The sequence below is a fragment of the Amblyomma mixtum genome, chromosome 2, assembly GCF_055824585.1.
Source record: "Amblyomma mixtum isolate Tamu chromosome 2, ASM5582458v1, whole genome shotgun sequence".
Lineage (NCBI taxonomy): Eukaryota > Metazoa > Arthropoda > Arachnida > Ixodida > Ixodidae > Amblyomma > Amblyomma mixtum.
Genome location: NC_143013.1, coordinates 281398784 through 281424114, shown reverse-complemented (window position 1 = coordinate 281424114; position 25331 = coordinate 281398784). Strand labels below are relative to the sequence as shown.

General features: G+C 49.5%; 1 protein-coding gene across 4 annotated transcripts in view; it reads left to right on the top strand.

Moving 5' to 3' along the window:
- LOC149364176 (uncharacterized) overlaps positions 1-25331 on the top strand; it is a 196263-nt gene that overhangs the window by 24561 nt on the left and 146371 nt on the right. For 2 of the 4 annotated variants that reach the window (XM_089574169.1, XM_089574166.1), the window contains exon 1: positions 7183-7551. The exons of the other annotated variants lie outside the window; for them this stretch is intronic. The gene's annotated coding sequence lies outside the window, so the exon portion shown is untranslated. Of the gene's footprint in view, positions 1-7182; positions 7552-25331 lie in introns of those variants that run through there. 4 annotated transcript variants of the gene reach the window in all.

The window sequence follows — 25331 nt, the reverse complement described above, 5'->3', positions numbered from 1 at the left end:
TAAAAAGACGAGTTCAGATTTCTCTTCAGCGCACCTTTAACTGTATGCCTAGTGCGTTCGCGTCAGCCAGGCAGCATGGTAGACGCACACTGACATTGTCTGCGATTATGAAATCAGCTATGCATTTTATATCTGCTATGTGAATAATCAGTTAGGCCTGCGAAAAAAGCAATCTTACACAATCTCTCTACAGACAGATGATAATGGTCTGCGTCCTGACGGTTGACACTGCTTTGGTTTATGTGTATTCCCCTCAGAGAAGCATTGTTCTAAGTACACAAAAAGACGATGCGTTTTTTGCTGAGTATGTTCCAGAGTTAGAGGACTTTTATTTTATGTATTTCATGAAGGCACCAATTGAATTCCCAACGACTCGTGCACTGACGTAACATTTTGGTTCTACTTTTATGTTCATTGATAAATACTTTAACACTACAAATGCCGCAGAGGTGGTTCAGCGGTTATGGTGCTCAGCTAATGGCCCAAATAACTCGGGTTCGATCCCTGCTGTAGCCCTGCGCTATAGCGTTTCTCATAGCCTCAGTCTATATGGGATTTAAAACCCTATAAAAATCAAAATATTAACTCCAGGAAGGGTTTAACGATGTTCTGAAATTCAAGAAATAAATATACGGAAATTCAAACCATTTTCTCTTTTCCTTTTTATTGATGCAGAAGAGGGTTTTAGACGTCGGGAGTGCAACAATTAAATATAAAAAAAATTTCAAACGCTGTAGACAACAGAATGATACAAATACATGCATAAATTTTAGATGAAACAATTCGAAAAACAGCATTGTCATAACTCGGGTAGCAGCGTCCCACCGCTGCCACCAGTTGTTATAACTCGCGTAGCAGCACCCCACCGCTGCCACCAGTTATCATAAGTAGGGTAGCGTGACCCTGGTGCTCGTCCGGGATGAGGAAACGGTCTGAAGCTTGGAAGGTTGGGGATACGAAAACAAGCGAGTTTAATGACAATTTTTAAGACACTTATGTACATACTGAAAGGCAGAAAAACCAAAGAATCACAAATTAAATGTTCATAGCGTCGATCGACTGGATGAGCCTTGTCGCCAAGACCCGGAGCGTTCGTTCTCACTTAGGGCGCTGGTTAAATACCCTTCCGCCCCTTCACCAGGCGGCAGTTCTACACGACACACAGATCGGCACAGCACAGCACAGCACAGAGGCACCTGGTGCAGAGTCCACGCGTGGGTTTTGGCGAGGAGGAAACACAAGTCTGCACCTCTTTCGCACTGCGGTGCAACATTACTGCAAGCAGCACGTGTCCATCGAACACAGTTGTAGCGTAGGCGGTGATATGTTTTGCCGTACTAGTAGCGTGTCCCACCAGGCATCGGGTCCAAGAGCACCGCCGCAGTGCCGAAGGAGGAAGGAACTTGGGCCGGAGGCGGGGGGTAGGGGAAGTGAAGGAAAAACTGTATTCACATATTTACATGATTATTTACAAAAATGACAAACAAGGCAAAAACTGAGAAGTCTCAGGGAAACGTTGAGGGAATCGCTCCGGGAACGGCTCCTCGATGAACGTGTCGAACGCTTTAAATAGACCCTCCCGAGATCTTCCCGCCTTTTTCAACCAATCGTAGGGACTTTGTCCGGGTGCTCCAAGGTCGTCCACCGCTTCGTCGTCTTCCTCGGCTGAGGCCCCTGGATACCCGGAAGTGGCCCGTCAGGCCAGGTGGATTCCATATCTTGTTTCGAGGAAACGCCAAGGGCGAACACCTGAAGTGTCGTCACCTCGCTTCATCCGCTGAGGCCCTTGGATACTCGGAAATGTCCAGAAGCGCGTGTTGACGGGCTAGTCGTTTCCGGCCAGGTGGATTCCATATCTTGTTCCAAGGAAATGGCCCAAAGGCGAACACCTCCAGCGTCGTCACCCCGCTGTTTACAAGAGAGCGAGGCGCGGTTGAATGGCAGACGCTCGTCTCCGCAGGTGGCAGCAGGCGTTTGAGTCATTGTTACCCTGACAGATGCACACACAAAGTCGCAGGGTCAATACTGCAGCGTTGGGTGCCGACTAAGAGGAACTCCGGAAAACACGTCGTGGCAGTTAGGGAGAAGTGGTGGTACCAGGAATCCAGGAGTTGAATACGTCCCTCGTGTTCGGTTCCACCTGTCCTGAGGTTGCATGGGAGCGCGTGCATGAAAAAAGACCCCTTTCGCAGAATCACGCACTGCATCTGGGCATGGCCTAAGTGGAGACAGGTGTGACGGGAACACACAAAGAGAGTTAGGGGGGGGGGGAGTAAAGTTTGTTCGTTTTCTCAACAGGAAGGTTCCCAAACCCTTCCTCTAGTTAATTCGGCGTGAAGGAAGACCAGGAGGCGTTTCTTCAAGATGAGGATGATAGAAGAGCATATATTTACAACAAACATGTACAGAGATTACAACTGGGAACAGCATAAATGAATTTAAAGAAAGAAAAACAAACTGCGCTACTTTACTCTTCGACCCCGCAGGTTAGAGCCTAGTAGCAGAATGTTTCATGCTAAGCATGGAGCCCCAGCTCAGGCTGGTCTCCATCCGTTTACTTCGGTTTTTATAACCGTAACAAACAAAGAAATGGGGCGGTGATTTTCAGTGGCCCGCCCCAAACATCAATTCTCCAATCATTGACCTACCCCGTGGGTTGAGCTCAGCCTCAAACCCAGGGTCTCGCTAAGAAAACAAAAATAAAGAACAAATACAACACCACTCTCTCGTCGGAAAGAGCATGTACATCCTCCCCCGTTGGGGCTCTCCTTCTGACCTGTCCCAAGCAGACCGCCGCCCCCCCCCCCCCCCCCCCTCTCCACTCGCACTGCTAGTCAAGATCTTGGTACAGATGCGTACCCCCTGTCCTCAGTGCTTAAACAATAGATGAAAGAGAAGCCGGTACGGCACAGACGGTGGGGCGCTCGGACAAGCGTGATCGATGAGCGGGCGGATAAAAGTGAGGAGTGCATGTCGTTCCCCACGTCGCCAAAAAATGCTCGAATCGTGCTTTCCTGGGCTCTCTCTGTCGGTTCGGCAGATCAGCTAGGAAATGGTTCCTGTTTTCTCCCACAAATTGACAGAGACACCGTGAAGATAGCAGTGCGTACCAACTCCCTACTGCACTGTGCTTGGAGGGGCTTTCGTTCATAATGGACAGCCCCTTCCGCGGGGGCAGCGCCCTGCACCGTGGTAGCTGGAAATGAGCGTTGACCCTTCAAGGCCGTTGTGGGCCATCAGGCGCCTTTCCGACGTTAGCGTATGCATAAGGGGGGATAGGGGTGGGGGGGCGCCCTGAAGGTAGCGGCGGTGCTGTCGTTCACAATGGACAGCCACCGCCGCGAGGGCAGCGCCCTATACAGTAGTTGCAGCTGGAATTAGCAGCGGCCATACAGGGGGGGTAGAAACACAACAGCAGGCTGGCGCCGCGGCCGCATCGCGCCGGCTTCCTCAGATTCGTTCCGGTTCCTCTCAGACGTCGTGAATCCCTTCTTCCCTGTCGTCTGTCCATCGACGGTCGCTTCTTGCGGGGTACCGAAGGGAAGGTCGTTCGCACCGAGCCGAGCGTGGGAAGAGCTCCATCGGCCACTTCCCTGCTGGTCATCCCTTTTTTGGTGGGGTCATCTTGAGGTGAAACGACCTTTCGAAATTTCCGCTGCTGTTGCCGCCACCGTGATCATCGCGGGTCTCAAGCTGAGTCGTAACAGCATAAACACTCTCAGAAGTACGACGTCCCACTCACAGCACACAGGCATGAAAAAAAAAATAGAACGAAATTGACGCGCTTAACCACAGAGAAGCACAGCAAACAAAGACTGAAACTTCAGATGCTAGCTCCAAGAACTCCACTACACACCATTTCCTGTGACTCACTAAGCGCATTGCTTCTCTCTACACAAAGACAAAAAATAATCTCCGACTCCTATCAGTGATGGTACATTCAAAACACTCCAGTCAATATAAAGCCCACCCAGTTCGCACCCATGAATTTAGTTCCACCATGGACTCTTTTCTAGTAGTTCCCCTGCGCATGAGTAAGCATGCACGATCTAAAGGGAAAACGATAAAATTATACCTTAGGTACCTTTCCTGTAGTGTTTCTATAAATGTTATGACATTGTTAGACACAGCAGTAGGTCGAGCCACCCATAATTAGCACAGTTCGTTTCGCCTTCGGAGGAATCACCTTGCCGCTCGCTTCGTTGACTGCAAACTGAATGAGAGGGCGGCCAGAGCAGCGTCCACCTTTCGCCACCTCTGCTAACCAGATGGCGCCACTCGCGCTCACCAAAGTGCAGCGAAGCCATGAAGAATGCTTTCCCTGGGAGGATACGCATCGGGTGTACACTGAACTCAATTTCCATGAAGGGTCCCTACCTCCGAAGGAATCATCCTCTTCTATCCGTCCCGCTGTCGCCGTTCTTCGGCCAGGCAAGACAGGGCGGTTGTCCTCTACTGCGCCGTCCGGCTGGGGCAGCCCCGAGCCACTGAGGGCGCGCCACCGAAAATCGCCTGGCGGCGAGGTTGCCGTTGTCAGGAGGGAAGGGGCCTTTGCACCCGAAAGCGCCTTGTCCCAGGGTCACGCGTAACCCAACAGCCCTTCATCATTCATACGACACCCGGCTGGTCCCCTTTCTTTCCACAGCAAGGGGAAACACTCTGCCGGCGCAGCTTTGCGAGCGGACATCAAGGCACCCTACCGGCAGTCGACGCGCGGCGACGCCATTCCTCGCTCATCATCAGCCCCTGGGAGAGTCCGCCGGTTAATCCACTTAGGCCGGAGGTCGATGACCGATCCTGACACTTTGCGGGCGCGGAGAGGGCCTTGAAAGTGCTGCGTCAAAGGATGCCGCCGGGTAAAAGCTATGGATAGAGCTTTTAAGAGTTTTGTCGCACTCTCTGTTGTCCTTCGATGTCTGCCACTTCGGCACCCAAGCCATCCCGAGGGGTGGTGTGTGTGCTCTGAACCTCACTCTACGCAATGTCCGGTCGTGTTCAAATGTGAGTGCCGTTCATGGCCACAGGAGTCGATCAGCGGCTCACTGTCCTTGAGTGTGCGATTAACAGCACCCTCAACTTCAAATGAAATGCGAACAAAACAATTGAAATTCAAGCACGAACCATTAAAAATATTAGCGACTGGAGAGGGAATACAGGAGCGGTCTTTGCGCCTTCTATACGGGTATAAACCACTCTAGTATTCTGCTCCCGATGTGTAATATCTTAGAGTTTTGCAATTCTCGTTTGAGGTCTGTCGTTCGCTGCTCATTTGACTCGGATAGTACATATTTTGCCTTTGTCTGCCGCTGTATATTCTGCATATTCTGCCGTTGTCGGCATTGATGTGCGCCATGAAAAGATGTGAAGAAGTAGGAACCACAACTTTATTAAAATGGAGAAAGGAAAAGCATAACTGCGAAAATCTGGGTAGGCGGAAAGCAGAATAAAATAAGCGTTTTAACTACCAAACATCAGAACGAAAAATTGATCACAAATTGGAAAAAAAAAAAAAATCGGGGGCAGTTTCCTCAAAACAAGTGGTCGCCACTGGCCTGGAAGGTCGGAGGGCTGATGGGTCCATGTATCGGAAAGTATGGGTTCCGTAAAGTGCATTCGAAAAATTCCTTCGAGAACATTGAATCTGTTTGGAAGTACTGATTTTTTCCTATTCTACCGGCAAGAAATAAATACGTTGTACGATCTGATGCAAACTGCATGCACGAGACCGCGGGAAGATGCGAAAACGACGTTTTTCGATCGCTAATGTAAAGGGTGCCGAAGAAGTATTTATTTAGCTATTTATCACATTACCCACAGCGCCTGTTTAGCATAACAGTGGGGGGGGGGGGGGGGGGGGGGGGATTTACAAGATAAACACACGTCATCGTGGCAGGAAAAGAAGGAAAATAATATTCATAAAAAAGAACTACGCAGCATAATTTGTTACAAACAAACACAAGCATAATATTGCAGCAGTGAGGCAAACGATTCATTAGATTTTGTTCAAATGACTTCCTGGGGCAACTTATTCCATTCATTTATTGTTTATTGTAACCTTCGGATGTTCATGACAGCCATTCCTGCATGAGCGAAAAAGCAAGTGACAGCTCACACTGAGAAAGAACAGAAACTGCCCTTCTTTTGTCTATTTTCTCGGAACTTTTGCCCCTTTCTGAGCGCTCTTCTCCGTTACTTTCGCTTTTTCCAAGAAGACGAACACAACAAAGTAGTTAAAAGCTAACGCGCCGACAGCAGCCCCCAGCAAACAGATCTCGCGAATGCTGTTTAGTTCGGCTTTCCTTTTTTTTTTTTCACCATGTAAAATTGCCTATCTCCTCTCCGTTCTTTGGAGGGCACTTCTTGCTGGCGCTGCCATCTTTGCGAACTGAGGGGTGGTTTCCTCTTTTTTTTTTATCTATCACTTTTTTTTTGCGTTGTTTCGCTGCTCAGTACAACGCCTCAGGCACCGCGTTTGTACTCCAAAACCGCGGTTGCCTTCTTCCGGCCCGGTCCTCATGCCTGGGTGTACAGCGCGCGAAACCCCCACTCATTCTGGAGGCTATAACAAACGTGACAGACGCCCCCTCCGGCGTGGACAGTGTTTTTCAACGCTTCCCATGTCTGTCGAGAAGGAAAGGTGAAGGCATCTGCGGCGGCCTTGCCTGCGGTCGTCAGTCGTCGCCGGTGGCGCCCTCTGGCTGGGAAAAAAAAAAAAAAAAGAGCGGTGGAGGAAAAGGGGGGAACAGTATGTCTTTTGGAAGGAGCAAACTTTTCACCCCAACTGAGTGCGTGCTTCAGGCGCTGCTCTCAGCGACGCAGATGTTCCGAGCGGCGTGCCCTTCATACCAGCGGTGCCCTCGGCACGCAGTGGAGACCTTCCTCTGTTCGCAGTGAAACCGATCCTCCGACCACCAACAGCACTGGAATGAGGTGAAAACGTTACGAAAGTAAACACGGGCAAAGAGAAAAAAGAAAATCAGGAAAAGGGCCGCTTTGGGTTTCAGGTTTTTTACTCGTTCGCACTATCCACAAGCGATCGTGTGCCCTCCTCTTCAGGGTTCGGACACTCAAGCAGCGCGCCTCCACGCCGTCGGCCCCAAGTGTTCTCCGTGGAGGCAGCGATGCGCTCGAGAGAGTTTTATGCCAGGCGCCTGGCGGCACGGCGACCGTGTAGTAGTTACGGCTCTCCACCACGGGAAAATTCCTGGAAGTAACACAACACCGTACAACAACACCGACGCTTCGTTCGGACCATGGACCACGGCGTACGCGGAACGACGTAGAAGGGCAGACAGAGCCGAGGATGAGAGCGCCGTCCGCGTGCATTGGTTTGTTTTGACCACGTGACGAGGGGGTGTGCGCACGGCGGAGCGGCGGCGCGAAGACGTGTGCGTGCGGTGCGGCGGTGAGAGTGGTCCGTGGCCGTCGTAGTTGAACAACGTTGCGTGCGCGTCGAGGCTCGGAGGTGGGCCGCTACGAATCATTGGAACACCGTTCACTGCACTGGCAGGAGTGACTCTTTCCACACTCAGGGGCACGGGTCTATCAGTGGTAAGTCGATACGGCCAATATGCGGAAGGAGCGCTTGGAGTGAACGTGATTATTTAAAGATTCAGCGCCAGTGCTGTAGTGCGCCCTGTTTAGAAGCATTGATGCATGAATCGGAGTTGCATTGGCGCTGCTTTAAACTGAAAATGTGAGCAAACAGGCACCGCATGGACGGTTGCCCGGACTGTGAACCGTGTTTTCGCAACGATTGGTGGTCTTCTTCCGCGTCAATGTTGATAATTTACAAAAAAAAATCCTATGTCCTTCTCTGAACTGGCTCGAGATGGCATGTAAGTGGTGTCGTAAGTTGGTGTCCTTTTATAGGAAGGTGAACATGTGTGTCGCACTCCTATACCAGCTGTGAAAAGGAGGTTTGCGATTCCTTTAATTAATCTTGACTCAGAAAACAAGCAAGCGTTAGGAATACACCATTTTCAGTGCGCGCAGTCGTCGATGGGCTCTGTATTTCTGCGCTGTGTTCGCGCCTACTGTGTGTAATTCGGGACTCGCGTTATTTAGCTTGATCTTCGTTTTTTGGCGACACTTTTCGAAGGAGCCAGGCTCTTACCATGTACTGCGTACGCCGTGGTCCGTGTGTTTCGCTACAATTAATCAGACCATGTGCTACATAAAGCGGCTACAGATGGAGGCCATGTGACAACCATGCATTGTTCCTTATTTTGTCCCGCGCTCGCGGCTTCAGAAAGCAGCATGTGCTGTGATCACACATCGCAATTCGTATTGTGTTTCGCCGCTTTGCGAGGCGTTGAAAGCACATGGAGGGAGAAGAGTGGACTTTGGTATAGGCTTTAATTAGTTACAGATCAGCATCAGCCCACTGCACGAGAGCATCTGCACGCACGAAACAATCATTAGCTCTAGATGACGATGATGATGATGATGAAAAACGTTTTATTCAATGGCGGTCACATTCGTTCACTCCTATTCTTCTAACCAAGAGGAAGTGCACGATAAAAGAGGAGAAAGGAAGAGGGATTCAAATTTGGGAGAAGTAAAGAACCAACTCCCCACACGGTGCACTTCCGGTAGTTAATTTCTTTTCTTTTTCTTCTTGTTTTTATTTTCCTTTTTCGTTTTTCCTTGTGCTGAGTATCCCTTTCGTCCTTTCGCTTTTCTGAGGCTCAGTGGCCCAGTTGTTAGGGCGCTCGGCTGCTGAGCCGGTGGACGCGAGTGGAATACTGGCCGTGGTGACCGCGTTTCGATATAGGCGAAACGCAAAATACGCTGTTGCGTTGTGCGATGTCAGACCGCGTTAAAGAAAGCCCTCCACTACAGCGCCTACCTTTCACTGATTTCTTTCTGTCCTTCCTTCAACCCTTTTTTCACGTTGCGGTAAGGTGTCCATCTTGATGTTAGATAGTTCCTTATCATTCCTGTTCTCAGAACCAATTTTCAGTATATTACACTTTCAATGAGGCAAACTCTTACGTACTTCAAAGTAGAAAGTTATGCATTGATATTCCAGTTACTCCTCCTTTTCTCCGCTCAGGAATCGCATCGGTTCAGTCGCTGACGAATAAAGTGCTGTAATTTTTGGTATACAGTCTCCATCCGATCTACAGTAAGAAGGCTCAGTTTTGGATAAAAATATAAAGAATACTAAATTGTGCACAATTGGTACATAGAATCGCGCTAGAAAGTTTATATTATATTAGGTGATGTTTGGAAAAAAAATGCTCCCTTTATAGATAATCCGCAAAGCCCAAAATTTCAACTCGAATTTGCGATAACTTCTCAAAACACGCACTTGCTTACGTGATGTTGTTCATCGCTGAGCATGCCCATTCCGTTGTTCCTAGTCTTTCATGTGAGGTCGCCAGAAGGCCAAGCACAGACCAGCTGGCATTCCTTGGCAGGGAGGTGGTATGCGCGAGAAAGGTGCAAGGATGACGAAAGGAAGCATACACGACATAGGCACGCCCTGATTTCCAAAGTTATTCAAAGGCGGTCTGAACTGCATATGCTGATATGACTAGCGAATGCGTGACGACAACTTGTAAATGAAATACCGAAAGCTAAATATAGCCAAGGCTACACATTTGCTTCGCCGAAAATAGCATTTATAAAGGCAAAGTGACAAAACAGAGTCGTGTTTAAAACTAGATAGCGAAGCAAAAGCAACATCACAAGAACACGTATTATAAATCTCTCTCTCGAAAAAAATGAGACGAATATTGCAAGAGGGACCAGCAACAGGTCTGAACGAAAATGTAGAAATAACAACCTTATATACACGGGGACCTATAGCAGCGTCAACAGCCAAACAAATATCAGAGTACCCATGATCGCCACAAGGCTAAGGTAGACCAGCAAGCATTCCCTAAAACTTGCTAGATTCTTGTAATCACCAAATAAATTGGTAAATTGGTAAATTGGTTTTTGAGGAAAGGAAATGGCGCGGTATCTGTCTCACATATATCGGCGGACACCTGAACCGCGCCGTAAGGGAAGGGAGGAAGGTAGGAGTGAAAGAAGAAAGAGAGAAAGAGGTGCCGTAGTGGAGGTCTCCGGAATAATTTCGACCACCTGGGGATCTTTAAAGTGCACTGACATCGCACAGCACACGGGCGCCTCTTGCGTTTCGCCCCCATCGAAACGCCGCCGTCGCGGCCGTCGCGGTCGGGTTGGAACCCGGGTACTCCGGCTCAGTAGACGAGCGCCTTACCACTGAGCCACCGCGGCGGGTAATTACCAAACTCATACCTCAGTTTGTGGTAAACGTCTACGCCGGCGCAATAGCCGCATTGTATTGCGCTGTGCCAATGAAGACACTCATGAAGAAACCCTGCACTTTGGATGGCATTCGCTTATTTTTTTTTTTCAGGCAGAAGGGCAGCATCGGTCCAGAATATGACATCAATACGTGATCACGCAGATCTATTAAAAAGGCAGCCAGCAGACGTAGCGTTAGATTTGTGTTCTCGAGAGGTTGTGTCCCCGGGCAGATTGTCTACTCTGCTTTTTCCTTTTAAACGCGGACAGGCGGGGGGGATTCGACGAATTGTTTTAATCAGTAAGCGTTTTTAGCAATATTTTACTTGTCGCTGCCGGCGATTCCAACTGATTTTCTGCGACGTCTTTTTAGGCTTGGCTTTACTTTGATTTTACTTTCCCGAGTACAACTGCCATTCCTTGATTATATAACTGTTATTTTTCCTTGTTTCACTTTCCGCTATTAAATTTTATCCCCATTTTGACATGTTGTTAGCTTCGCCATTATATTCTTCACTTTCCGTTTACCCCTGTTAATGTCAGGTTCTACCTTTTTTTTTACTTTGATAGTTAAAGTGGTTGCGAAACCTTAAAGTTGCATCGTTGCTTAGTTGTTTCATCTAAAGCTTGCCATCAGATAGTTCCATGTTCATATTAATCTTACTTTAAGGCCGGTTCGTTTACTGCCTCTTTTAGCTTTATTTTAATTGCATTAACCTGAGCGTGCTGTACACTTCCAGGCTAGGCGAAGAGGTCTCGAAGTTCCCTGTCAACGCGCCCCCCGCAAGCATACCAAAAAGTGCGGCGCATAAGTAAGTCATTGTCGGCTTAACAGCACCGCTACGACGGACGAAGACCCCTAGCATTGTTAACCGCGGGTCCCCTACTTACACACACAAAAAAAAAGCCCCCGTGGCGAGTGCAAAGGGTGGTAGTTGACAGGCGGCGCCTCTCGATTAGGCCCTGCGTTCCCCCGCCAGCGGGTCCGCGAACCATACAGCGGAAACATGCGGGACTGCGAAGAGGTCAGCGCAAGTCCTCCATTACATTTGCTGACATTCATGCCGGCACTGCAGCGTCGCGGTTCTCGATTCCTGCCCTGCGCGCCCAATCCTCCACTTCGCGGTCAATGACAACCGTTATGACAACCGGCGCTAACGCGATTAGCCAAGGCGACCTGTCAATTAGCTAAAAGCACACGTCATCTTTCAAGAAGTGGAACGCAGATGCGGCAGCGGTTCCACGGACGCGAGGACGCACGTGCAAGGTGGAAAGGGAGTAAAGAAAACGCGGAGAGGGCGAGGTCCCCCGCGTGGAGAAGGGGTGCTGAATTTTTTTCTTGATGTGTCTGCATTTTTCGAGCCAAGACTTGGGTTCGAGTTTGTGCTCAACCTTCGTGGACCATGCCTACTTCATATTAAAACTTCATTGGTTAATCGAAATCGAGGTCGGGCCTCGGAACCTCCTTATTTGTGAAACGTGTAAAACAGCAAGAAAAAGCCCCATCAGGCACTCTAGTTACAGACTCCGTGCATAGCACGTGCTTCAAGAATACCTAGTCTGCAACTGAGACCTTTGGTCGATAAGTAAGGTGTTCGAGCCTTGTTTCTCTATGTGAAATCAGTTCCTTTAAGTTACAGTTATTGAAATTCTCTGTGTGACTTCACCAGCGTAACTTAGTTTGTTGCAGATATCAGCAAATATATTTCTTCGTTTCATCATCTGCACCATCGATCGTCTCCTCCTTCATCAACGCCGAATCACCGCGTTTCGAGAGGCCTCAGCGCGTTCGAAGAAAGGAAACAAATCGGTCATAAATTTACTCTCTGATGGAAAAATCTGAAAGGGCAAGCAAGGCCTCCCATACGTTATGCATGTCTACTTTCTTCAGCCTTCTACTCTTCGCTTAGTTCATCTGCTTGTCAGTGTCATACGTATACGAACGAGCATTCGAAACGGTGCTGCCGGAGCCATTTCCCGCGCTAGTGGCAGCTCGGGTGCTGCTGCGATGACTCGAATACGGCATCACGCGATCGGCATCACGCGATCGGCATCCATTGATGATGTTTGGCGACGCACGCTGTCTGAGCACATCACACCATTTCACGTCACAATAGGTGCCGCTGGCTTCGGCGCTGGGTCCTTTATAGGCTTGCGTTACGCCGGCGGCTCCCCTTACTGTGGACGACGCAATAAACAAGAGAAGCGTATAGTTCGACCATCCGTGGCGGCGCAGTTCGACTGCAGCTCCCACGACCAGCGGCGCCTGGCGCGCTGCGGCGGCGGAAGTTTCGGTTTCAGGGTATCGCTTTCGGGGTGCACCGTAGCTGTCTGTCCGCGTTTTCCCTCTGCGACCGTTGACAGCGACATGCGGTGAGAGAGTTCTCCCCGTTCCGTTCCCTAGCTGAGTCAGGTGAGCTAGGGTGACACTCGAAACGGTGGTGTGGTGTGGTGCGGTATGGTCACGTGCCAAGAATCGGACACGTACATAGACGCTACTGCATCCGAGTGCGAAGAGTAAGAGAACTTTACACGCGAACGCGGTCGTGTGTTCCTCGTTGCTTTCATTGTTTGGTTAGACGGAAGCAAAATGTTAGCGCTGACGAGCCGTGACTCAGTATATAGAGCGTCAAGTTGTCGTCAGGCAGAGCTGCGACGGACCGAAGGTCGTACACTGTCTTTGTGATTGGGTTTTATTTTTATATAGCGGAGCTTGCACAGGACGTTCTTCGATGTACGTAACGTCAGCTGCGCCTCGTGTATGAACCAAACACAAACGCGTTGAATTGCTGATGAACGAGGAAGTTATCCAGAATCGTCGGAAAGTGGGTGGTCTGGAAGAGTGATGCGGGTTATGCCGATGGGATGCAAGTCGACCGGGCCATGTGGTCCTGCTGGTCGCGAGACTACTAGTCAATGCTTACAGCACATCGTGCTGGACTCTTTCTGCGCAAACTGTAGCGCTTACTATTGTTCAATGCGAAATCAGCAGCAGCATTGGGCAAAGTTAATCTGGTTGAAGGTATGCATCAAGAAGCCACTTTCTCGTATCGTACGCGAGCAACTTGTAACGCTGAGAGAGATATCTCGTACCAGAGAAAGAGAACTATTAATCCAAGCAGACATCTCAGGTAAAACCTACCGCTCATCGCTTATTTGGAACATTTTTCAGCAGTAGTGAATGTGCGTCATTCGAATGGTTTTTGGTTCCTCAAAAACTGTACCATATTCCGCATCTTGGGGTATGGGGGGGCGGGGGGGGGGTGCAGGGGGATTACAGCTTGGTGTTTAGTGATCCTGTATCTCTAAGCTATCCCCACGGGTGTTAAGCCTCTTCTTGCAGATGACAGTGACTGAACTTATTGTTTCCACTGGCTCGGGGAGCGGAAGAGAAAACTAAGCCAATGAAAGACGTGAACGCATTAAACTCTCATCTCTGCGCTCGCTACGATAAGGGCTTCGGCGCTGCACGTAAGACGCACGAGTAAGCCGTGAAACACGCAATCTTATGTGCATGTCACCTTTTGAAGATCATGTGGGTCCTCTTAACAGCGGCCATTTCTCCTCATTTTTCGTTTGGCTTGAGCACCCCTGCCCATTGCATGTGGGGACATGGCAGGTATTTCAAGCTCCTGCCACTGTGAGCCGACGACGTAACGTAGAAGTTCAGAGAACTTCATTTCGCATCGTGCGGCAAGACGCAGAGAATGTAGCACATTTTATATATTTTATACATCGTTTATTTCCGATCACTCACCTAAGGAAGAAATAGCACTCCTATTTTAATTCTCCTCTTTGACGTTTCGGCCGTTGTTTACGAGCTTGCGTAGGTGGAAGCGCAGCGTGATTTAGATTTATGTCGTCCGCACATACGCTAGAAGGGCTGCTAAGGCGAGCACTACATAACACGTGCTGCGAAGCTCCCGTGGCTCCAGAAGCGCGAATGATCAAACGCAGCTGTACCATGGAGACAGTGCTCTCTATCGAGACGCATTCGCGATGAGATAGAAGATAGGAGGGAAAAAATGGCTTTTCCTTTTAACCTTTCGCCAGGTTCCTCGTTGTTCATATTAGTTTATTCTCAACGAAGCGATTGCCAAGGGAATGACCGCCGAGCCGGTTGCGATTTTCTAGGCGTGATATTTGCAGGGAGCTTCGGCTGCGGGAGACGTGACGGGTTAGACTGCGAATATGGTAAAAATCTGCGAACTCCTAGCCAACGCATAGGGAGCCGAACGTGATAGAGGGGGAAGTAACTTAGCCGTTCTTCGCAACTCCGTAAGCACCAGTATGCCACACACGCATCCGTCTTGGAGCCTCTTTAAAAAAACAACTAAAAACAAATGGACTGCTGGCCCTACTGACAAGCGCTTTTTCGCCGGTCCTCTAACGTCACAGAAATGTCACACATCCCGTCACATGACTCGACGCGCTAACCACAGAACATTGGAAACTTTCCACGCGCTCTGATTACTGTGCGGCTGGCACTGCGCCAACCCCTCATCCGTCATCCGCCTCGACATCTGGTGAGCGGCGTCTCCATCTCATTGGTTGACTGGGGTGTGGCGTTATGAACTCTACCGACCAGTCGCGAATTAGTGTGACAACGTTCACGGCTTTTCCTCCGAACGTCAACTCTAACGCTACCGCGCTAGTACATATCTGTATACACACTTTCCTGCCCGTATTCCGAGATGGATTTATAAGTAAATATTTGAGAGGGTGGTCCTACTTGTAGATAGAATTTGATCATGCTTTCGTTGCCGAAAAAATTTGGAAAGTGGGCGGAGGCGGCACTGCCACTGTGATATCTGTGTGGAAGATTCGAGGCTCAGGTAGGGTGATCGCGTCCTATGACTGCCAGAGTCTGTTAAGCAGGCCTATTTCATTATTTACTCTATGTACCTAAGGAGCTCTTTGAAGGTAAGAAAAGACATGCTGAAAATGCACGACTTCGTCGAAGACAGAGCTGCCCAATGCGAACTATAGAACCGCGGAGAAAGAGACTAGAACGTGCCGCAGTGGACTGACACACGCCTGGAATGCTATGATGGTATCACGATGCTCAGCGTTTCCGCGGTTGTCGCCCTCCCCGCTCCTTTTCGGTTGCCGACGCGCATTTGAGCACGTTTTCTCTGTCATCTCCCTCCTCGTAGACACGATATGTATGACGTGCCACCCGTCGACATTGTCGCGAAACTAAATCAAGCAGCGAGTGGCGGCCGCGAAGGCGGAGGTGTAATACCGGCGCCTCATATTACGTCTCGGCACCAACTATCAGTATGCTCCTCCCGGTGAAGCACTACGTATTCTCGTGCTCTTTATCAGCAGAGTCGGCGCTCTTGTCCGCTTTGATTCCTTAACAAGGGCACAGAAGTAATGCGCTCACTCACGCAGCGCTAAAATTTATGGCCCTCATTCACAGGTGGTTAGTATTCAAGCTAGCTCACTCTTATACGCGCAAAAGTCATTTTTAAGATCACAGAAGTATGACGTAACAAGAGTAACAAGCTCTCAATAAAGTACATATTACAAATAACTGCTGCATCGATGCTAAGCGCAGTCAGTTACAGAACGTAAGGGTGTCAATCAGTGGTATGTTAAACAAGTTCCACGCGCCACGGCACCAACCATAGTTCAAGCGATCACGAACCTCGGTCGCTAGGGAGAGCCTATAATTCTCTACTTCTTCGCTTTGTAGATAAAGCCGTGGCTGAAATGTAAAATAGTGTCCCATGAAGATTACTATCGAGCATATTCTGTCAACTGTGCCTTTATCCTCCCATGACTTAAGAGGCACGTGGACCCATCGTGGCCCAGGATACTTGACGCTCCTGCGCACAAACCACGCGCAAGCACCTCCCGCGCCCACATTCAGACTCTGAACCCTTCCAAGCTTCAAGCATCGGCATCGCGCGAGCGAGGAGCGACAAGCATGCCGGAACATGAGCCGCCGACATGCCCGCTGCGAAAATAACGAGCTTCGAGCGAGGCCATTCCGAAAGGGAGACGAACGAGAGATGCGGCCGAGTCGAAACGCGGCAAGAACGGCCGTCCATGCTCTGAAGATGCTCATAGAGCCATTGTAAACTCGTAATAAGTGAGTTTGCTTTTAAATTCAGTGTATGGCACTTCTTCCTGACATGGCCGAACCGAGAGGATATAAAAAAGCGCCTCCCGTGAAGGAACAAGTGCACATCACGGAGCGTAGAAGAACGTCGTCGTTGAGTTGTGAGTCCTGCTGGAGTCGGCATAATAGAGCGCAGTTACGACCTTGAAGAAATGGCGACTGGTGGAAGAGCTGCGATGCCGAGGATTTCCGCGCAGTCTACGCAAGGATGACATCGTGGGGCGGATCATAGACGACAACGCTGGCCGCCAATACCAGAAGGCGGAACACGAGAAACTGCTGGTCGAGAGAGACCATCTACGGTGGCTGCTAACTCTACGACGCGCGTCACACGATACGAGTGACACTACGGAGAAGCAGCCACTGCCAACGTCAGCTGGCCAAGAAACGGGATCCCAGTGGCACGACGGACCCGTCGCCCCTGCTACGGACGGTGCAGCAGCCACTGCCGACACGAGCTGGGCACGATCCTGTGACACGAATCAACCATTTACCATGTAAGCATTAAAATCTGGCATCTCTACCCACTGGTGAGCGATTACCACCGGCGAAGACGAGATAACGAGATGCTCACTAATTTACCTGAAAACTGCCTTCAATGTCTCACAGAATAAATTCAAGTGCGCTCCTATCTTTGTGGAAATCAGCAGCGATTATACTGATTCCCCAATCTGACAAGTCACCCATGAATCCACGCAATCTACGACCCGTGTCATTGATGTCCGGCATAGGCAAGCTTATGGAGGGTAAGGACCTCACTCGTTTGCTTTGGCTCCAGGAAGCGCACTACCCTTTGGATGTACGAGCTAATGGCTTTCAGTCATATGAGTACGCAAGACGCCATACTGGCCATCACGTAAGGAGTACACTCATCTTAAAGCACTAGTAAACTCCGCGGAGTCGTTGGTGCGGACATGTTGGCGTGGACAATGTTGCTCACCACGTCGTTTTGGAGTCACTGAAAGCGATCCATCCGGGCCGTCGCCTCTACGCTTATATCAGTGACTTCCTTCACGCCAGAACGGTCCCGGCCCGTGTCCAAGCCGACCAGTCTACCCCTCGCTATCTGAGACGAAGCATCCCTCAGGGCTTCATACAAACTCTAGAACTCTTTAATCTCACTCTTGGTGGCCCCCCATCAGTCCTCCAGCTAATAGAGTACCTTCGTTTCTCCATATATGCTGATGACATCGCCCTATGGGCCACACACGGCTGTACTGCCTGTATCAAGCGCACTCTGCAAACAGGCCTCGACATCATGAAGAGATACATGGCATCCATAGGCTCAGAAATCTTCGCAGAAGAAAACAATGCATTGTGTTCACTAAGGATATTGGAAAAAAATCTGAACAAGACCGCCAACTCATACAACTGCAAGTTAACGGCTCTCTCCGTCCACGACGCCCGCACATCCGCATTTTGTATCTCTGGCTACAGGAGGACATAAAGTGAAACGTTTGGCTGAGCAAACTTAATCAACAACTGCTACAAATTCTTCGCTTGTCCCGTCACATTACTTGCCGCCAACGTGGCATGTAGGAACATCACCTGCGGAAAATTGTGTTTTCGCGGGCACGGATGCTTAACTGCCTTACTCAAGAAGCGTTTTGCTCGTGTCGCTTCCCTCGTTTCTTGGCTCTGCTTCCGCAGAAAATTTCGCTCGTCGCTGGACAGTTCCCCGCGATTAGCCAGTGAGACCTCCGCTAGCCGTTTCCGGTTTGTCCCCGGCATCTTCTGAGGCGAACGGCGTTGTAAATCCTGGAGTTATTTGTTTAAAAAAAAAGTACTCTAACAGGTGAGTTCCTCTGGTCATCTGTCTTGGTCGTTTTGCGCAGCTTCTGCACCGTCGCCATAGAGGAAATATTCATTTAGCCATGGCTGGGAAGGCACGCCCGCATATTTGCAATAAAGAGTTGTGCAGCTCTAACAACGTTTGGCGCGGGCCGCGAGTTGGGGCAAGTCGGGCTGCAAGTCGAGATGCGTGTCGAGCAGGCTTCCGGCTCTGTATCCCCAGTGCAGCTGCGCATTTTCTCAGAACTTGTTAAAAGCAGATCGAGGTGGCTGATTACGGGAGTGTCTACTAAGCCGCAGTGCGCATGCGCCGAGCGAATGCACGTCGCCGCTGGCGCACATCTCAGTATGTCGCTGTCGCTTGCATGAGGTGCCCGCACTGAGCGAAAGTCGATGGTCCTCGCCGCATCGCTCTTTTTCGCGCACATGGGGCTCTTTGCAAACTTCTGTTTGGCTAATGAGACCTTGCCAGCCATTTAGCATGTGGAGAATGGCCTGAACGTGGTTGTTAATTCATTTCTAAGTTTCTTACCTCTCTTTGCGATAGGCTAATTAACGGAGCTTGTCTCCCATCGCCGTTATCATACTCAAACGAGCCGCTACCTTCGCCAACAACAAACGGAAGCGCTGAACCGCGTTCACATGCGACTCAGCTTTTCAAGCACTGTTGACCCAGCTAGCGCCTCCCGGAATCCGGTCAGTGGTATAACTCAAATGGGCCGTTACTGTCTTTGAACAAGTGGCGACATCCGTGTTGTTCGGTGCCGTTTCCTACGGAAGCCCGTCTCGTGTGGCTATGTTTACTCTTCGAGAGATCGTTCGTTGCAAGGTTGCGCCACATCTGGTAAGAGGTCACTGTGGTCGAGCGGCTCCGTCGGTGCAGTAAATCTTACCCCTCTTTGCGCATCGGGCGTGAAGCAGCCCTGGCGGTGGGGAGGAGGAACAAACCGCGCGACTCTGCCACCGGGGGCTTTGCGCGCGGCCGCGCCGTTCGCCGAAAGGGGACTTCGGGAGGCTTGGGAGAGTCGGCCCCCCACAATGCGCCGAATTTTCAAAACACGAAAGCCGAAAACACCTACTTTTAGGCATGGTATGGTACAGACAGTCTTTGCCAGTAGTTTGGAGAAAAGGGGGCCTTGCTTCTAGGCCACGCGGTAGGGCCCGTTATGAATGATCAGCGTTCGAATTTTCCGGAAGGTGAGAAGAACCTTCGTCCTCGTTCCTCCCAAAGCTTGACAAAGAATGAGCCAGTGATTCGTTCCGCCGTCAAACTTAAATCCGAATCGTGCGGTAAAGCCCACTTGGGCCCCTTTTGCAAGTTGTGATGTAGGTCGTGAGCAGGCAGATTGCAATGGTCTTGTCTTGTACACCTGGCGAACGGAGAGCCAACTGTGTCCTTTCAATGCACCTCCTTTGACAAAAGTATCCGAGCAACAGGTTTTTGATTGTCAACCATATAACGGAGCCTTTACAGCACCCCTCAAAATCGAAAGGCGTCAAAAAGTGAGGACAAAGGTTCACCTTACTTTGCATAGATTCAGAGCTTAAGGGCTGCTGTAAGTGCTTCGCTATGCGGCTAAGAAACAAACTACTGTTGCCCGTTTACTTTCGGCAAAGATTGTACGTTCGGTTTTGCAAGGTTTGACAACATCACCTGAAGTGCTGTTCTCTGTCGTGTCGGAATACCGAGGAGACACCTCCCTCTCATTCGACAAGCCCCTCGTAAGATTTCTTAGCAGGTCACACGGCCACACCGGAGAAAAACTGTTGATCGGCCCCTGATGTTCCAAAGGCGAAGTGTCCGAGATAAGATGAATGTTGGACGTTAGCTTCCCTGGGCAGTGAGTGAATAAAGGAAAGATATGGCGCTTCCTACGAGCTCACTCTTCCAATTCTCGAGATAGTGTCGCTGTGTTGACGTCTCATATCTGCGCTTTCTTATCTACCATTTCCTGCTGCTCTTAACTCGCTCTTGGCCAACCGTAAGGCGCCACGAGAATGTGCTCGCGTATAAGGACACGAAACGCTCACGGAACGTGTCGTTGGAGAGCACGGACTTGCGCGTCGTATATACTGCCATCTCCTGTCCGCTGCGTCCGGTACGGGCAAGCCCTGACAATTGAAAGAGGAATGCGTGTGCAGTCTGAGCGCTTGCAATTCCGAGGCGTAGCTTTCTACTGAAGTTGAAGCTATGTCAGCCTGGAAATCGTCATATGCTTAAATCCACCGAGTGAATTAAGTTTTCGGAACAGCACAATATCGTCCATGCCAGCTCCAGAAGGGGGGGGGGGGGGGTAAAAAGAAAAAAGATAATAGGCTGCCTCTAGGCAATGAGTGTTAAACTATAATGAAAACTAAGTACAGTATGTGCTTCGCAAGTAGTCAGGGACGGTTCCATCACGCTACTTCACCTCGCCTTCAACTGTGACTTGCATGTGCTCCGGCAAGACGAGGAAGCGCTTCTTTATAGCTTTGACGATGACCTTTAAAGAATGTTCGCTGCGCGAATACTAGGAAGCAACTGTGCTCAGCCGTCTAGGACAAAAATGTCACGCGCCGCTTGCTGTTACTAGTCGCAAATAGAGCCGGAGATTGCGCAGTTTGTACTGGGATTTTGCTGTCGCAAGAGATAGAACAGCTGTCTCCGCTGCACAGCGTTGCTCGAAAACGAATGCCGCATTTATCGAGCTCGGAATTTCAGTCGAAAAGAAAGTCATAGCTGACAGTAAAAGTATTTCTGCGTGTGTCTGATGGCAGCTTAAAGGTAATGTATTACTCCTCAGCAATCCGGGCACATGTCGTAATCCTGCGGGGATTCTTATATAGCTGCATGATCATTCTGTGCGTTTTACTTCTCGTTTGTAAGGGGAATTTGAAGAGCAGTTCGTTGCGTCCACCCATGCTGCAATGCTTAAAGGTGTCAAGGATGATACTTATGCTCGTTGGCTATACCTGAAGCATATTGGCCATCACAAAGTTCAATTTGTGAACTAATATTTTGCTACCTTCGGCTTGTTTTCAGCGTAATTCATTAATACCGCTGGCTTAAGCCGCTTCTGCCAGACGTTCTTTCCGGCCATACCTCACGATCAGCCTCTTTGCTCAGCCCTACCACTATGTTTAGTACTGCGATAGTCTGGTAACAAGGTTCACAAACCATCGTCTTCTTTTCGAGATCTGATGACCACACGAACACAACTAAAATATGAAGACAACGTACGTTTACCGTCACATCAGATACTATGTTGGGCTGTAGCTGGCCTCTTCCTCTGAAGTGACCTCTGTCTGTACAGAGCAGATCAGTACGAAATGTACACAGAAGGGGAGCCTGCTAAAAAAAAGTAGAGGGGCACTTAAGCTCCGCCTTAAGGGTATGACGCGATAGCGTAATGGGTTAATTCCCATATATGCAGAGGGTCCCTGCATTCATACATTTCTGGGAGTCTTTATACTCCTCCTGGCGCAGTGCTCCCAGCAGTGGGCCGTGTGCTACTAAGACTGTTCTTCCCGAGCGACCAATCATTAATTTAACTGCCATTTGGCACTTTGGCAGTTTGCTAACTATTCGGTGGGCAGTGTTAAGATTGGAGAACACGGGCCTGGGAAGAATTAGTACCGGACGCGACTCATCGCAAAGAAAAGATGCGTCGAGGGCTGGCGACGGCGGCAGCAGCGGCGGAAGCAGAGACGACGGCGGCGGCGGTAGTGTGGACGAGTCTGTCCTCGGGTCGCCGGACGGAGTGGCGCTGCGCAAGGCCAAGCAGTTGCCGTTGATTGAAAGGCGGCTGTGTCCTTGACAGAGGTCTTATGTTTCGGACGTCCGGCGGGGGAGTTTGAGGGCGTTCGGTCACCGGCTGGGAGTCTGCGGGAAACCCCTTTCCCGCGGAGGCAACGCACAGAAGTCTTGCAGCGGTGGTCAAGGTGACGCATCAGTGTTTGATGACTCAGTCTCTACCCCTTTCCATCGACCGAGCTGCGAGAGAGCGAGAGAGCCCAGCACGGACCCCTGCCGTCGGTGGTGCCACCAGTGTCCACATGTGCCCATCTGATTGGACATCGATCTCTGAACTTTATTCCCCAGTCAGGGACCTGGGGAATACGAAGCCTATTTAACGGGATGTTGTTTTGTGACCGAAGCTCTCCCTTCTCGACTGTAAATGTGTAAAATAAACCTTCTGTACAGTTTCCTCCATAGCGGAGTTCGACACCGTCCTTCGGAGCCGGGACCTGCGGGGCTGAACGAGTCAGGCAACTCCAGGCCCCTCCGTCTTCCACACTGGTGGCAGCGGTGGGATTGAAGCACCGTCTTCAACAGCAGGTTGTGATGACGCCGCAAAATCGCCTGACCTAGGTGGCCCATCTGTCTCCTAGGTTGCTCTATGGGGACCACCTGTGAGATCCATGCACGTGATTTTTTGCTCATAACGCAGACGCAGGCTTCGCCGACACCGGATTTTTGGAGAACAGGGACTTTAACGCTATCACGTTAAGACGAGTAGCGACGAGTAAAGCTCGACCGCTCATCAAATCCTCGACAACCTGGCCAAGTCGGCGAACTCTCTCGCTACTAGAATACAAAACCTTCCGCTACCGGTGAATTTGTCTGCCTAAGAATGCATTTCGTCCCGGCTAAATAAGTCAAATTTACATAGAATGCGCTTAACACCCGGGGCTGAGGTGCCTGGATGGCCGCTGTGCATCGAGGCACCCTACACAGTGCACAGTGCATGCTCGTAGCGCCCCTTAAATACGCGGTCTTGCCGCGAACTATCCAGCGAGGAGAAACGGAGAGGGCAACAGGTGAAAGGGAGGAGAAGCACGCCAAAAGAATGCGCGCTGCGACGGGAGCCACAGGCGCTGCCTTTGGCTCATGTTACCCGTTACCAGGTGCTGTGTTCTTGGCAAGCCACCGGCCATGATGATGATGATAATCCGGGATGTCGATGACAACAGCGATGTCGATGATCTTAGCTGTCGATGATAGATGATGCGAATGAGTCTAAAGGGTCTCGAAAGGCTCATTTTTGCTAATACCATCCCATATTAATAGCCCTTCAAATGTATCCAAGGGCGATTAACGACTCTGATATTGCGTCTTTAGATAGCGTTAGTATAGCACTTTACGCAGACGGCAAAAAACGTCCCTTAAGTGCATTTCGTTAACTTACATTTAGAGGTCAAAGTATGAAAACTGTATGAAAATTTTACTCGAAATCTGCGCCAGTCCTCGGGTAGCATCCCTTAAATGCAACCTGTGATAAAACGCAGCTGGGTAAGGTTCGTCGACGGACAGCCTCTTACGGTGGCTTCACGTTTGCATGAAAGAAGAAAAAAAAAATGGCTAACCCCGGGGGCATTTCACTTCGCTTCTGGCACTCTATATTGGTGTCTCAACGGCATTCAGTTACCTTTGTTCTCAGTGCATATACATGTCATAAACGCAGATAATCGGCCGTATCTTACTGTACTTCTTTGTCGTATTCAACATTCTGCCATTGTACGGTTGGTATCTGTCCTATTTCTATTGGCAACTGTACCCGGAATAGAAAAAAACAATATATATTAAGTGCGGCTGCGAGTGAGGACCTGGGTCAGTGAGTCCCGAGGTCGGCGGCCCGAGCATGACAAATGCTCGGGACTGTCCACCGTGTCAAAGGAGCACAAGGACCTCATAAAAGGGTTATCGCAGTGCAGTGCTTCCATTTAAAGCGACCATCTACGGCGTCCATGAAAGGCGTCAGTCGCACAACGGGTTGTCTTGGCGTGTAAAATACTGGCGCTTGACACGCTCAAGACTTGCGCTCTTCTTTCTTTCTTTGCTTCTTTCTGTTCCTTCCTCTCTCCCTTCTTTCTTTTTGGTTTTATTTCTTTCGTTCGCTCTTTCATTGCTTTTTTGCTTCTTCTTCCCTTTCTTTTATTTCTTTCGTTCTTCCTTCTTTCTTTGCTTCATCTTTTTTTCTGCATCCCTCCCTCCCTCCCCCTCTCCCTGTCTACCTCTATCATTTCTCTACCTCTATCATGAAAACTATTTCGGAGTTTGGATAGGCGACACTGAGTCATTTGGCCGCCATAGTTAGTTCGGAACTGGGGAAAATTCCACGTTTATTTCCAAATAGTCAGTCGCGCAAGTTTAGAGAATTCTTAGTTTTCAATTTCAACAAACCTCATGCATCGTCTCGATAAATGAGATAAAGTTGTTTGAGTTTTTTTTGTAAATGTTTGCTGGATTTCAAGGAAACTACATTTTTCGCAAAATAAGTTCAGTGTGCTCTGCGCAATCTAATAAGTTAAGTATACACGATATTTTTTTTCGCAATAGTAAAGTATGTTAATGTCTGGCTCAGTTCTTCGCGTACAAATGACAGTTCTCTATGTAGGAGACTACTAGTGCATTAAAAATCAAGAGCTTTACTGACGCTGGAAGTAGATATATATTTAAATTCAGTAGGCCTAGAGGGTGGCTAACTTCATGAGCAACGAAATTTACTTGATCGTCTCACAATAAATTGGAATAAAAAGTTTAGGAGCGATCATTTAGATTGATGCGGATAAAATGTGACAGCATTCTTCTTTCCCTCGCCAATCCCTTGGCTTTCACTTCCGAATCTATTACAAATCTGATTCTATTCCAGTTTCAATTACGCAACTAAGCAAAATGTGCCACATTGATAGGTCACGGCGCGGCGACTCCTCATACCGCTGCTGAAGCAGTGGCTTCACGGCATGGACAGGTGGCTCTTTCAAACGCAGCCACCGGTAGGGCTTGTGAGACGCAGGTTACTCTTCCCGAGTAATACGATAAGGAATAGCTCATTCAAGCCTAATTTTTACACAGATCTTTGGTAAATATGTGCAAAATTTTGTGAGTGCGCTTTCCCACATAACACTGTTCCCATAACCAAGATGGCGCAGGTCTCTATAAAAGAACTGCGATGGCTGAAGGACAGGCTCTAAGTGTGTGATTTGAATGCATCTGTGGGATCTCGTTTCTGCTGAATGACGAATCCCAACATAAAAACGCAACAGCTGCTTATTCGACCAGCGGTTGCAGCGGACGAGCATACCGACGCTACGCTCGTCTCGGTAGCGGAAGGAGACAGCCGCCTTTCCAAGCCGGGCAGCCTGCTTT